A 14,627-nucleotide genomic window follows, 5' to 3' on the forward strand; every position below is an offset into this window, starting at 1 on the left:
GTTCTTGACAGCCAAAATAGAGAAGCTCTATACATTTAGCAAAAAGAAGACAGGAAGATGACTGTGGTTCAGATCCTGAACTCCATATTGCCAAATTCAGACAGAAGTTGAAGAAAATGGAGAAAACCACTATATCATTCAGGTATGACCTAAATCTAATCCCTTATGACTATACACTGGAAGTGCAAAATACATTTAAGGGACTAGATTTGATTGACAGAGTGCCTGATGGGCTATGGATGGAGGTACCGGACATTGTACAGGAGACAGGGATCATGACCATCCCCAGGAAAAGAAAGGCAAAAAATGAATGGCTATCTGAGGAGGCCTTACAAATAGCTTTGAAAACAAGGGAGACAAAAAGCAAAAGAGAAAAGGAAAGATATATACATTTGAATGCAGATTTCTAAGGAAAAGCAAGGAGAGAAAAAAAAAAGCCTTCCTCAGGGATCAGTACAAAAAAAGAAGGGAAACAATGGAATGCGAAAGACGAGAGATCACTCCAAGAACATTGGAGATCCCACGAGAACATTTCATGCAAAGATGGACTTAAAAAAGCACAGAAACGGTAGGGTTCTAACTGAAACAGAAAATATAAAGAAGAGATGGTAAGAATACACAGAAGAACTGTAGAAAAAAGATCTTCACGACCCAGATAATCACGATGGTGTGATCACTCACCTAGAGCCAGACTTCTTGGAATGTGAAGTCAAGTGGGCCTTAGGAAGCATCACTACGAACGAAGCTAGTGTAGGTGTTTGGATGTCAGTTGAGCTTTTTCAAATCCTGAAAGATGATGCTTTAAAAGTGCTGCACTCAATAGGCCAGCTAATTTGGAAAATTCAGCAGTGGCCACAGGAGTGGAAAAGAGCAATATTAATTTCAATCCCAAAGAAAGGCAATGCCATAGAATGTGCAAACTACCGCACAATTGCACTCATCTCAAATGCTAGTAAAATAATGCTCTATATTCTCGAAGCTAAGCTTCAGCAATACATGAACTGTGAACTTCCAGATGTTCAAGCTGGTTTTAAAAATGGCAGAGGAACCGGAGATCAAATTGCCAACATCCAGAAGAGAGCTCCAGAAAAGCATCTCTGTCTTCTTTATTGACTATGCCAAAGCCTTTGACTGGGTGGATCAGTATAAATGGCGGAAAATTTGAAAGAGATGGGAATACCGGACCACCTGACCTGCCTCTTGAGAAACCTATATGCAGATCATGAAACAACAGTTAGAACTGGTCATGGAACAACAGACTGGTTCAAAATAGGAAAAGGAGTAAGTCAAGGCTGTATGTTATCACCTTGCTTATTTAACTTATATGCAGAGTACATCATGAGAAGTGCTGTGCTGGAGGAAGCACAAGCTGGAATCAAGGTTTCTGGGAGAAATATCAACAACGTCAGATATGCCAACGACACCGCCCTTTCGGCAAAAAGTGAAAAATAACTAAAGAACCTCTTGATGACAGTGAAAGAGGATAGTGAAAAAGTTCGCTTAAAGCTCAACATTCAGAAAACTAAGATCATGGTATCTGGTCCCATCGCTCTATGACAAATAGGTGGGGAAACAGTGAAAACCGTCGCTGACTATTTCTTAGGCTCCAATGGTGATTGCAGCCATAAAATTAAAAGACACTTATTACTTCAAAGGAAAGTTATGACCAGCCTAGTCAGCATATTAAAAAGCAGAGGCATTACTTTGCCAACAAAGGTCCGTCTGGTAAAGACTATGGTTTCTCCAGTGGGCATGTATGGATGTGAGAGTTGGACTTTAAAGAAATCTGAGCGCTGAAGAATTGATGCTTTTGAACTGTAGGGGAGGCGAAGACTCTTGGGAGTCGCTTGGACTGCAGGGAGCTCCAACCAGTCCATCCTAATGGAGATCAGTCCTGGGTGTTCATTGGAGTGATTGATGTCGAAGATGAAATTGCAATACTTTGGCCACCTGATGTGATTAAGTGACTCTCTGGGGAATTTCCTGTTGCTACGAAATATTGAGGGCAGGAAGAGAAAGGGATGACAGAGGATGAGATGATTGGATAGCATCACCAACTCAATGGACATGAGTTTGTGTAAACCCAAGGAGTTGGTAATGGACAAGGAGGCCTGGCGTGCTGCGGTTAATGGGTCACAAAGAGTCGGATATGACTGAGTGACTGAAGTGAACAATACATAGAATTTAAATAAGCAGCCTTGTCATAATCCTTTCTCTAATTGGAAGCAGTCTGTTGTTTTCCATCCAGTCCTAACTGGTGCTTCTTGGTCTGCATACAGATATTTTAGGAGGCGGGTCAGGTGATCTGGTGTTCCTATCACTTTAAGAATTTTCCAGCATTTGTTGTGATCCACGCAGTCAAAACCTTTGTTATAAACAACGAAGTAGAAGAATATGTTTATTTGTTTGTTTGTTCCTGGAGCTCTCTTGTTATTTTCATGATCCCACCGATTTCGGATATTAGATTTGTGGCTTCTCTTACGGAGAACTTAAGCACTGGACATAGTGATTTATACCTGGAGCCCTGAGGGAAAACCAGTGCCACTTGCTCGTGGTCATGGTTCCCGCCAACACCAAGGTGACACAAGATCTTCAGTTTCTATGAAGTTCTGGGAAATGAGTTCTTTAAAATCAAACAAGCAAACAGGCAAGCAAACAAAGGTGAAACCCTTGAAAACCGTCTGGGTCATATACAGAGATTTCTGTCCCACTTCTCTGAGCTCTACTCCATCTATTTACCTATTTCTCCATCTTTAGCTGTTAAAAGGACATAAAGAAGGGAACTTTTGTTGGTATATGTTTAACAAAAATTGAGCTTCACTAAATTCTAAGGTAGGTCAGGTTTCGAGGTTTACCTTTTCCTTTAATTTGTATCAGCCTTGCTGTGATCATGAGCGTCCACAATATTTTAACCATTTCTCATTCCCAATTGCATCTTTGGAATTTCGGAAAGATTCACTCGAGCAAAGAGCCTGTATAATTTATTTTGTCTTGAAAGAGATGCAAGAAAATTCATGGGTAATATTTTCATTCATTCCATACATCTAACAGTGGAGTAGGAAATGGCCACAGGAAGCAACTATCTTGCCTGGTAAATCCCATGAGCAGAGGAGCCTGGTGTTCTCCATTTCCTTTGGTTGCAAAGAGTTGGACAAGACTGAACATATAAACAAACATGTATCTTAGTGTGAGATGCAATTGTGTTTATTTATTATCTCATAGGACTTTGTGTCGCTCACACTGAAGGGCTTAACATTTTTCTAAATTATCTCTGTGACTGTATTAAAGTTCACTGCCTGTCTTTTACCTTCAAAGAAAGAAGAAAGATGACCAAGAAGGAAACAAAAACATATCCTATGAGGAGAGTCTTATGCTTCTTCTTTACCATCCAAGAATTGAAACTTCTTTCCTAGTATACGAAATAAAGACACTGTTTTGACTTTAGAGAATCTGGTCCACTGGGATGTTTCATTTCCTATTTTGGAATGATAAACTCTAATTTAAGTTTTACTTGTCTGGACTAGTAAGGATCACAATGGAAAGATATGGAACTGAGAGGAAATGATAATCTTGATACCAACATATACCTCTTCCTTTCTAGGAGCAGGCTGCTTTATGCATTTAACAGGTCTGTCGTAGAGAGAAAAAAACCCAAGAACTTTCACCCCACATATATGTGGCTTTGTGTCTGTCTTTCCCATGCTGTCTCATCATTTTTTATGTCACATGTGAAAGGACTTATTAATTCCATCGTATTACCCACTTCTTTCCATAGCAAGAGTGAGCATATTCTTTATATTCTTTCCCACAAGTTACAGGACCTTTACCAAGAATTTATCAGGAAGGCTGGGACTCCCTTTTCTGAAGGCGTTCTCAGTATTAGGGAAGTTTTCCAGGTCTTTTTAGCATATTTGTCTATTTCACACTTTAATGAGATTGATAAGAGGTCATGAGGGTTGTTCAGTTGCCTTCATGAGCAACAGCTAAGAAGTACTTATGGAGGTACCTGATGCTCAGGGGAACATGGAGATGATGTTAGGAAGAAGAAAGGATGGGCTCCACAGTGACATACTTGAAGGCCTCAGTCACAGTGGGTTAGACTACTCATTGCTACAGTAAAAGAAAAGTGGATGACGATGAAGTCATAAGCATTCATGTCATGAACCTAAGGTAGAAGTTGGAATGTCCGGTTTAGATTTGACATCAAACTGGTTCATCCCCGCTAGGCTGGGTATTGACGAGTGGATAGAGTTAATGAGAGCTAACAAGGAGAAAAAGAGACTTTTTCTTTTCCTGTAAGACAAGTGAACTTCTTTCATGGTTACTGAATTCTCATCAGAGCTTCCTCCACACTATTATGTCAGTCACCTATTTCATGGACTCATCCTTCTCGGTTGTCCCGCAGCACCAGTTTTGCATGCCTTGCTTCATTCAACGACCTTCAACTGGTTGTCTGTTCTCCATACGATAATATACATGTTTCAATGTTACATGTTTCAATGTTTCATGTTTCAATGTTATTCTTTCCTAGCATCCCACCCTCGCCTTCTCCCACAGAGTCCCAAATTCTTTTCTTTATATCTGTATCACTTTCATTGTCTCGCTTATAGCATCGTTGTTACCTCTTTCTAAATTTCATATATAAGGTTTCGTATACTGCATTGGTGTTTCTCATTCTGGCCTGCTTCCCTCTGTATAGTAGGTTCCAGTTTCATCCACCTCTTAGCACTGACTCAAACGTGTCCCTTTTTTAATAGCTGAATATTCCATTGTGTATATAGACAGCATCATCCTTAACCATTCATCTTCGAACCGGACATCAAGGTTGTTTCAAAAGTCCAAGCTATTGTCAATAGTGCTCCAATGAACATTGGAGTACATATGTCTCATTAAATTCTAGTTTTCTTGGTGTGTATGCCCAGAAGTGGGATCACTGTGTCTCATGGTAATTCTATTTCCTTTTTTTTTTTTTTTTTGTAAGAAACCTCCACACTGTCCTCCATAGTGCCTTCCCACCAACAATGTAAGAAGGTTCCCTTTCTCTGCTCCCTCTCCAGCATTGCTGGCTTGTAGAGTTTTTTGATGGTAGTTTTTGATGGTAGCTTTAGACCCGTGTGAAACGGTACCTCACTGTAGTAGTGATTTGCGTTTCTCTGATAATGAGTGATGTTGAGCAGATTTTCCTGTGTTTGTTAGACATCTGTATGTCTCCTTTGGAGAAATCTCTTTAATTCTTTGTGCCACTTTTTGATGGATTGCTTATTTTTCTGGTATTGAACTGCATGAGCTACTTGTGTATTTTGGAGATTACTTTGTTTTCAGTTACTTTCTTTACTCTTATTTTCTCCCATTGGTAAGGCTGCCTTTTCACCTTGCATATTGTTTCCTTCATTGTGTAAAACTTTCAAGCTTAATGAGGTCCCATGTTTGTTTTAGTTTTTATTTCCATCACTCAGGGGGGCCACAGAGAATCATGCTGTGATTTGTGTTACAGTCTGTTCTACCTACGTTTTCCTCTGAGAGTTATATAGTTTCTAGACTTACGTTTATATCTTTAATCCGTTTTAAGTGAATTGTTGTATAGGGTGGTAGAATGTGTTTTAGCACATTCTTTTTACAGTTGTTGACCATTTTCTCCAGCACTGCTTTTTAAAGTGGTTTCTCTCCTCCGTTATATATTTCTGCCTCCTTTGTCAAAGATAAAGTGTCCATATGTGTGTGGATATATCTCTGAGCTTTCTATATTGTTCCATTAATCTATATTTTTGTCTTGTGCCAGTACCTTACTTTCTTGATGACTGTAGCTTTGTAGTATGACCTGAAGTCAGGCAGGTTGATCCCACTATTTCCATTCTTCTTTTTCAAGATTGCTTTAACTTTTAGAGGTTGAAATTGTTTGTTCTTGTTCTGTGGAAACGACAACATTCATTTTCACATATTGATTCTTCTGATCTAAGAAGCTGACATATTTCTCGGTCTGTTTCTATTATCTTTATTTCTGCAGTGTTTTAGTTTTCTATATATAAATACAGGTCTTTTGTTTCTTTAGGTAAATTTATTCCTAAGTACTTTGTACTTCTCTTTGCAATGGAGAATGGGGTTTTTCCCATTAAAATTCTGAAAACATTATCAGTTTATGGGTCAGAGAGTTCTTTAACAGTTTCCTTTCTTTGAGAACCTGGGTATGAACTGTAGGCTTCTTTTGAACTTTAAAGCTTATTTTCAAGAGGTAGTGGTGTATGTCTTTTCAAGGTTTGCTGTAACAGCATGCCATATAGCAGGTAGCTTCAATAAAGATTTTCTCATACTTCCAGGGATCTAGCCAGTAATCAAAGGGTTACAAGATTTTCTTTCTTCTGAGGCCTCTTTTGGATGATAAAACATCTTCACATGGCTTTGTCTCCACATATTAATGTCTCTGTGTTTTCTGTGTCTGCTCTCCTTTCCTTGTAAAAACCCAGTCCTGTGTATCAAAATATCTACCTAAAAACCCTATTGGCAAAAAGGTTCAGAAAGCAATTATACATTGCTCACAATTTTGACTCTGTACAAGGTACAGTGAGTTCAGTTCAGTCGTTCAGTCATGTCCGACTATCTGTGACCCCATGAATCACAGCACGCCAGGCCTCCCTGTCCTTCACCAACTCCCAGAGTTCACTCAAACTCATGTCCATCGAGTCGGTGATGCCATCGTCTTCAAAGTACACATTTTGAGAGGACAAAATTATTCTACGATATTGATTTTCTTCTTTTCACTTGTTACTGTGGTATACTAATCTGTCTCTGAGTGTTCCCCCCACTAATCAGATCTACCCAATTCAGAAAGCAGATTGTCAAGAAAAATGGGGTTTTGGGGACTAATTCAACTGTGAACAAGATTCAGAGTTTCTTGCCAACCTCCATATCCTCAACATAAAGACATTAGGGAAAGAAAAATATTTATTTTGTATAAGTATTAAAGCAAACTGTGATGCACATATACGAACTACAAAATTTTTGTAAAGTCAAAATACACACACACACACACACACATATATATATATGTATATATATATTATATATATATATATATATATATATACATATATATATATTATATATTTCTACTTGGAAGTCAGTTCATTACAATATTTTCAAAGTTATAAGTATTCTTCAAATAGACCTGATGACATCTGTCACAGCAATCTGGTCCTTAATTAACTTGATCATTGGGGTAGCCATCAGTGTTTGCTAATTTGTTTTTATTACTATTATTATTTTAAATGTATTTATTTGAATTGGAGGCTGATTACTTTCCAATGTATTGGTTTTGCCATACATTGACATGAATCCACCCCGGGTGTACATAGGTTCCCCATCTAGACCCCCCTCCAACTCCCTCCGCATCCCATACCTCTAGTTCATCCCAGTGCACCAGTTAATTTGTTTTATACTGGAAAAGGATAAACTTCTCATGTACACATGATAGAATGTGGTTTTGAAATGAGGCACTCTCTCATCCACAGAAGTGAGACATAGATGTTACTGCTAAAAATACCCAATATTATTAGGCTAAGATATTTTCAAAGATTGACGTTTACATACTAGAGGTTTTCATTGCACAATAATGCAAGATATGTGGCTTATTCCTTTAATTACACCAAACTCCTCAATCCCAACTCACTTAGAGGAAAGGTAAGTGAGGGTTGTGATAAGGTGTTGCAAATATCTTGCTGTCAGGTTCTCTTACTTCTGCTATTGAGGTAAGGTCACAGTCAAGTAATACTGCCTCTGTAAACCTGTACTGAAGAAAATATCAATCCGTATTCTGAAAGGAAATATCCTAAAACGACTTTCATCATCCAACAGCCTGGTTAGAAGGAGGGTTTCCCTCTGAAGGGTGGTTATCCTGTCTGGGCGTAGGCTAGATCTGAACGTCTGGTCTTGGTTCTCCCATCAGTGCCCAGTCCCAGCTGAAGGGGAAGCTGTCTGTTCTCTGTGTCCTTCTATTTCCAAGGTTCTCATACTTTGTCCAGTCATTTTAATGAGGGAGTCAGGTGCCCGAAACACAGTTGGTCCTCGGTCTCCTCATACTATCCAAAAGGGGGCTGGGTGTCATAGACTGTTACCCCTACCGTTTGCCACAGCCATTAGGTCATGGAGGGGAGCATCGGACGTGTGGCTACTTCTTCGAACACTGGTGGAGGCCAGTGAATGGCTCCATCAAGGGAACTGTGCCTCTGCAATGCATAGTTTTTGCCTGTCCAGAAACTCTGCCTTTCACTACCCAGCCCTAGGGTAGAAGGCCTAGAGGGCCCTGAGAATGGGAGCAATGTATATTCCACTGCACTCCATTGAACGTGTGACTGTGGTTGCAGTTGTACTTCCAACTTCACTAATAATCTTGAGCTAAGATCTGCAGATTTATGTCCGTCCTGTCTCTATTAGACACCTTTCTTGAAGAAATATTTGACCTACGATACAAGTTGGTAACTTGAACAATCATGGTCCATTTTGAACAGGCTCTGATAACCACTTTTAACTCACTTTTTAAAAATTCAGATATTTTTACAAACACCATCACGTGATTAAAGTTTCTGTCACATTGTAACTGAAATATTTTATTTACCGTCATGTTCTCAAGGACCAAAATATTGCAAATGGTGGAACCATTTATTTCTTCACTGCTTGAGGTACAGTTGACTTGTAATATTGCATTAAGCAATCTTGTTTTATAAAAATTATACAATCTTATCTTAGATTTTTTCTACTATGTCAAAATGAAGGACACTTATGTGTACATGAATCCCTGAATTTTCAGACTTCCTTCACATTTAGGTCATCAGAGAACACCATGCAGAATTCTTTTTTCTTCTTTACTCCTTTTTCATAATTTACTTTAAAAACTAAATGGACAATAAACATAATTGAATATTGGGATTTTTTTTTAATATACACATATTAATGATCCATAATTATACAAGGAGGTCAGTTTTCATTTCAATCTTAAAGAAAGCCAGTGCCAAAGAATTTTCACACTACCACACAAATGCAATCGTCTTACACACGAGCACAATAATGATTGAAATTCTCCAAACCAGGCTTCAACAGTACGTAAACCATGAACTTCCAGGTGTTCAAGCTTGATTTTTAAAAGGCAGAGGATCCAGATATCAAATTGTCAATAGCCTTTGGATCAGCAACACAGGAAGAGAGTTCCAGAAGAAAAAAGTCTACTTCTGCATCGTTGACTACACCAAAGCCTTTGACTATGGGTCACAACAAACTATGGAAAATTTATCGAGAGGTGATAATACCAGACAACCTGCCCTGCCTCCTGAAAAATTCGTATGCAGGTCAAGTCGCAACAGTTAGAACTGGAAATGGAACAGCAATCTGAATCCAGTGGGAAAGGAGTATGTCAAGGCTGTATGCTGACATGCTGCTTATTTAAATTATGTGCAGATTACATCATGTGAAAGGCCTGGTTGAATAAGCACACACTGGAATCAAGATAGACAGGTGAAATATCAATAATCTCTTAGCTGGTGATGGCACCATATTTATGGCAGAAAGGGAAGATGAACAAAAGAGCCCCTTGATGAAAGTGAAAGTGGAGACTGAAATAGATGACATAAAAATCAAAATTCAGAAAACAATGATGATGTCAACCGGTCCCATCACTTCATGGCAAATAGAAGGGGAAACAATGGAAAGAATGTGAGACTATTTTTTTTTTTTTTTTTTTTTTTGCCAGTGGTGCGGTTTGGGGAATGGAACTGTAATCAAAATCACAGGAGATTGGGAATGCAGCCATAAAAATAAAAGATGCTTTCTCTTTGTAAGAAAAATATGACCAAACTAGACAGCATATCAAACATCAGAGAGATTACTTTCCAAAATATTTCTGTCTAGTCAAAGTTATGGTTTTTCCAGTAGTCATGTATGGATGGGAGATTTGCACTCTAAAGAAAGCTGAGCACCAAAGAATTGATACTTTTGTACTATGATGTTGGAGAAGAGGCTTGAGAGTCTTTTGGAGGGCAAGGAGATCAAAGCAGTACATCCTAAAGGAAATCAGTCCGGAATATTCATTGGAAGGACTGGTGCTGAAGCTGAAACTCCAACACTTTGGTCACGGGGTGTAAAGAACTGACTCATTGGAAAAGACCCTGATGCTCGGAAAAATTCAAGGTGGGAGGATAACAGTAGACAGAAGATGGGATGATTGGAGAGCATCACTGACTTAATGAACATGACTTTGTGTAAACTCGATGAGTTAGTGATGGACAGGGCGGACTGGCATGCTGCAGTGCATAGGGCCACAAAGATTTGTCAATGACTGAGCCACTGAACTGGCATGGCCCTACCCATCAGAACAAGAACCTGTTTCCCTTAGTCAGTCTTCCCCATCAGGAAGCTTCCACAACCTCTTGACCTTATCTGTCAGAAGGCAGATCGAATGAAAACCATAATCTCAGAAAGCTAACCAAACTGATCACATGGGACACAGCCTTGTCTAACTCACTCAGTGAAACTATGTGTCATGCTTGTAGGGCCACCCATGATGGACGGGTGATGGTAATGGGCTCTGACGAATCGTGGTCCTTGGAGAAGGGAATGGAAAACCTCGTCAGTGTTCCTGCCTGAAGAACTCCATGAGCAACATGTAAAGGCAAAATATAGCATACTGAAAGACAAATTCCAAGGTTGATAGCTGCCCAATATGATATAGGAGATCAGGGCAGAAGAAACTCCAAAAAGAATGAAGCGATGGAGCCAAAGCAAAAACAAATTCCCACTTGCAGATGTGACTAGTGATGGAAGAACACCCCGATGCTGTAAAGAGCAAGATTGCATAGGAACTTTAAAAGTTAGGTCCACGAATCAAGGTAAATAGGAAGGGGTCAAAACGGCAATGTCAAGAGTGAATGAACATTGACATTTTAGGAATCAGTGAACTAAAATGGACGGGAATGGATGAATTTAACTCAGATGACCATTATGTCTACTACAGTGGGAAAGAATCCCTCAGAAGAAATGGAGTAGCCATCATAGTAAAAAAAAAAAGAGTCTGGAATGTAGTATTTGGTGACAATCTGAAAAATGACAGAATGATCTCTGTTTCTTTCCAAGGGAACCCATTCAATAGCACAGTAATCCAAGTCTGTGCCCTGACCAGTAATGCTAAAGTAGCTATAATGGAACAATTCTATGAAGACCTACAAGAATTTGTAGAACTAACAGACAGGAAAGATGACCTTTCCATCACAGGGGAATGGAATGCAAAAGTAAGAAGTCAAGAGATATCTGGGGGTAAAAGGCAAATTTGGCCTTTGAGTACAGAATGAAGTCTTCCAAAGGCTAACAGAGATTTGCCAAGAGAACACACTGCTCATAGCAACATCCTCTTCTGGGAACACGAGAGGATACTACAAATGTTCCTCATCATATGGTTAAAACTGAAATCAGATTGATTTTTCCTTCACAGCCAAAGATGCAGGAGATCTGTAGAGTAGGCAAAGCAAGACTGGGAGTGGACAGTGCCTCAGATCTTGAACTCCTTATTGCCAAATCAAGAGTTAATTTGAAGAACGTAGGGAAAACCACTAGAACATTCGGGTATGTCTTACATCAAATCCCTTATGATGACACGGTGAAAGTGACAAATAGATTCAAGGGATCAGATCTGATACAAAGAATGCCTGATGAACTACTGACAGAGGATTGTGACATTGTACAATAGGCAGTGATCAAAACCCTCCTCAAAAAAAAAAAAATACAAAAAGGCAAAATGGTTTGCTGTAGATGCCTTACAAATAGACGAGAAAAGAAAAGAAGCTAAAACAAAGGAGAAAATTAAAGATATAACAATCTGAATGCAAAGGTTCAAGGAATAAGAAGGAGTGATAAGAAAGACTTCTTCAGTGATCAGTGGAAAGAAATAGAGGAAAATAATGGAATGGGAAAGACTAGAGACCTCGTCAAGAAAATTAGAGATACCAAGGAATCATTTCATGAAAAGATGCTCAAAATAAAGGAGAGAAATTGCATGGACCTCAATTTAGCAGAAGATATTAAGAAGATGTGGCAAGGTTACTCAGAAAAACTATTTTAACAGGATCTTCATGAGTCAGTAACCTGGATGATGTGATCACTCACCTAGAGCCAGTCCTCTTGTAATGTGAAGTCAAGCCATCCTTATGAAACTTCACTATGAACAAAACTAGTAGAACTGAGGGAATTCCAGTTCAGCTATGTCGTAGCCTGAAAAATGATTGTCTCAAAGTGCTGCACTCAGCATGCAAGGAATTTGGAAAACGAAGCAGTGGCCACAGGACTGGAAACTTTCAGTTTTTATTTCATTCCAAAGCAAGGCAATGCCATAAACTGTTCACACTAACACGCAATGGCCTTAACTCAAATAGTAGCAAAGTAATAGTAAAAATTACCCAGGCGAGGCTTGAACAGTACGTGAGCCATGAACTTCAAAGAGGATTTAGAACAGGCAAAGGAAACAGAGATCAGATTGCCAAAATCCGAGGTCCCATCAAAAGATCAAGAGGTCTCCAGGAAAAAAAAAACAAAAAGAAAAAAAAAAACACGTGTATGTCTGCTTCATTGTTTATACCAAAGCCTTTGGTATAAAGGCTTTGTCAGTTCAGTTCAGTTCAGTTCAGTTCAGTTCAGTCGCTCAGTAGTGTCCTACTCTCCGCGACCCCTTGAATCACATCACGCCAGGCCTCCCTGTCCATCATCAACACCCGGAGTTCACTCAAACTCATGCCCACAGAGTATGCCATCCAGCCATCTCATTCTCTGTCGTCCCCTTCTCCTCCCGCCGCCAACCGTTCCCAGCATCAGAGTCTTTTCCAGTGAGTCAACTCGTCGCATGTGGTGGCCAAAGTATTGCAGTTTCAGCTTTAGCATCATTCTTTCCAATGAACACCCAGGATTGATCTCCTTTAGAATGCAGTGGTTGGATCTCCTTGCAGTCCAAGGGACTCTCAAGAGTCTTCTCCAACACCACAGTTCAAAAGCATCAATTCTTCGGCTATCAGCTTTCTTCACAGTCCAACTCCAACTCTCATATCCATACATGACCACGGGAAAAACCATAGCCTTGACTAGACGGACCTTTGTTGGCAAAGTAATGTCTCTTTTTAATGTACTATCAAGCTTGGTCCTAACTTTCCTTCCAAGGAGTAAGCGTCTTTTAATTTCCTGGCTGTAATCAACATCTGCAGTGATTTTGGAGCCCCCAAAAACAAAGTCTCACACTGTTTCCACTGTTTTTCCATCTGTTTCCCATGAAGTGATGGGACCAGATGCCATGATCTTTGCTTTCTGAATATTCAGCTTCAAGCCAACCTTTTCACTCTCCTCTCTCACTTTCATCAAGAGGCTTTTGAATTCCTCTTCACTTTCTGCCATAAGTGGATCACAGTAAATTGTGGAAAATTCTTAAAGGGATGGGATTACCAGACTACTTGACCTGCCTCCTGAGAAATCTGTATCCAGGTCAAGAAGCAACAGTTAGAACTGGACATGAACAACAGGGTGCTTTCAAATCAGGAAAGAATTATGCCAAGGCTACATATTGTCACCCTGCCTAGTTACCTTCTAGGTGGTGTGCAAGATGTTAAATTCCAGACTGCATGAGGCAAAGTTTGAATCAAGGTTTCTGTGAGAAATATCAATAACCTCAGAAAGGTAGATGGCACTACATTTGCGGCAAAAGTGAAGAACAACTAAAGAGCCTCTTGGTGAAAGAGAAAGGGGAGTTCAGTGTTCACTTAAAACTCAACATTCAGAAAACGAAGATAACTACAACTGGTTCCATCTCTGCTTGGGAAACTGATGGAGCAACAGTGGAAACACAGAGAGACTTTATTTTGTTGTGGGGCTCCAAAATGACTGCAGATGGTGACTGCAGCCATGAAATTAAAAGATTCTTGCTCCTTGGAAGGAACGGTATGACCTGCCAAGTCAACATATTGAAAAGCAGAGACATTGCTTTGTGAGCAAATATCCTCTTAATCAAAGCTATGATTTTTTTTTTTTTTTTGTAGTCGTCTATGGATGTGAGATTTGGACTCTAAAGACAACTGAGAGCAGTAGAATTGTTGCTTTAAAACTGTGTTGTTGGTGAAGACTCTTTAGTGTCTCTTGGACAGCAAGGAGGTTAAAGGAAATCAGTACTGAATATTCATTGGAAGGACTTATTCTGAAGCTTAAACTCCAATTTTGTCCACCTAATGCAAATAATTGTCTCATCGGAAAGACCCTGGGAAACACTGAATCCAGGAGGAGAAGAGGATGACAGAGGATAAGATGGTTGAATGGCATCACCGACTCGATGGACATGAGTTTGAGAATGCTCCAGGAATTGCTGTTGGACAGTGAAGTGTCGTAATTTGCAGTCCATGGGATCACAAAGAGTTGGACATGACCGAGAGACTGAACTTAAATTAACTCAAGTATAGCATTACCTATACTTTTACATGCAAATATAGTGATAGTATTACTCCATGATAATTGTGTTTTTTATTTCACTCTATGAAAATCTGGATTCTATCTTTCTTACGTGATATATGGAATTCTCTATTACTCATGTATGAAAATCTACATGTGGTTTTCTGGCATTT

Source organism: Moschus berezovskii, chromosome Y (genome assembly GCF_049115385.1).
Source record: "Moschus berezovskii isolate FMDL1 chromosome Y, NW_MosBer_1.0, whole genome shotgun sequence".
In the NCBI taxonomy this organism is placed as follows: Eukaryota; Metazoa; Chordata; class Mammalia; order Artiodactyla; family Moschidae; genus Moschus; species Moschus berezovskii.